The sequence below is a fragment of the Phytophthora parasitica genome (genome assembly GCF_000247585.1).
Source record: "Phytophthora parasitica INRA-310 unplaced genomic scaffold supercont2.388, whole genome shotgun sequence".
Lineage (NCBI taxonomy): Eukaryota > Oomycota > Peronosporomycetes > Peronosporales > Peronosporaceae > Phytophthora > Phytophthora nicotianae.
Window position 1 is genome coordinate 1,962 of NW_008649374.1, and position 1,493 is coordinate 3,454.

The window sequence follows — 1,493 nt, forward strand, 5'->3', positions numbered from 1 at the left end:
GCTGTCCGTGTTACGGATAGTGGTCAATTTGCAGTTCCGGATGTGATGGAAGATGTTGTGGAGAGTGCTGAAGATGATATTCCGGAGGAATTCCAGCGAGAGGCGGCCCGTGCTCGTGATTCACGCTTTGTTACGCTTGACGACTTCGACTCGGGGGACTTTCTGACCGCATTGCGTCGAGACCGGCTATTTGAACCACTTGACAGTGATGACTTGAATGTTGGTGGAGATGACTGATTGCTCGAACTGGATTCGGAGGCCGAGGGCGACGAAGACACTATACTAGTTGATAAAGATTCTAGTGACTCAAGCGATGATGAGTTGACGGCATCTCCGCTGGATGATGATGACGAGGAAGACCCAGTGGAGTTCGCCTTACGCAAGCCAGAGCTCGACAGACTGCAGTTGGAGGAGTGGAAGACATACGATGAACATCATTCAAGTGAACTTCAGGTGGATGCAGCTCCTCTTTACGATGGCCCGTACGGGCCGACGAAAGCTGCGTTTGCTTTTGCTGACAGCCCTTTGGCAATGTTTTACTTCTTTTTGCCGAAGGAGCTCTGGCGCAGGATCGCGGAAGAGACAAACACGTACCGTATAGCTTGCATTGACGATGATGCAGTGACTGCGCGTGCACGCGCGCTAAAACGTCGCCAAACCGAGCCATCAACGCTGATGCTCACCGTCGAAGAGTACAGGGCTAAGCTTCGCCGCAAGCATCCTGTCCTACCCCACGAGCTCGTCAGATATATCGGCTTGCTGGTAGCTCGGTCGCTGGAGGCACGGCGAGAAAGTTTGAGCCGCCACTGGATAACCAAAGTTGAAGGTGCTTTATCGCGAGGGACGTTTGGACAGTTCCTTAGTCGTGACTGATTCCAAGATATCACACGGTACTTGCACTTCAATGACAACTCCCGGCAAGCAGAGAGTGGTGACTGAGCTTTTAAGATTCGACCCTTGCTGCAGGCCTTGCAGAAACCTTCTTCCGTGGCTATCGGTTGGGCGCGAAGATATCATTTGACGAGGGCATGGTGCCGATGCGCCACCGACGAAACCCCATGCGGCAGTATATGTCGGCAAAGCCCAACAAGTGCGGCACCAAATTCTACATGACTTGCTGCGCTGAAACAGCGTACTGTTCAAGGTAATTGCTTGTAACTTCTTCTCCGTAATATGTTCTGGATGTGACCGATTGTACCCCGACAAGAACCGACATTGTTACGGATATTGTGCTGTAGGCTAGATATTTACTGTGGGAAGGCAAACAAGGACGAAAAGGATGTTGCGCAGAGAGCCGTTGTGAAGAACCTGGTGAAAGTATTGCGAGATCAACCTGCACAGCGCTTAGTGTGCACGGATAATTACTACACGTCAATCCCGTTGTCAGACAAGCTGCTTTCCATGGGCCATTACCACGTAGGCACCATGCGTCAAGACCGCCTGGGATGGCGCAAAGAGATTGATTTCACGCAGAAGTCGCGGCCAAAACGAAT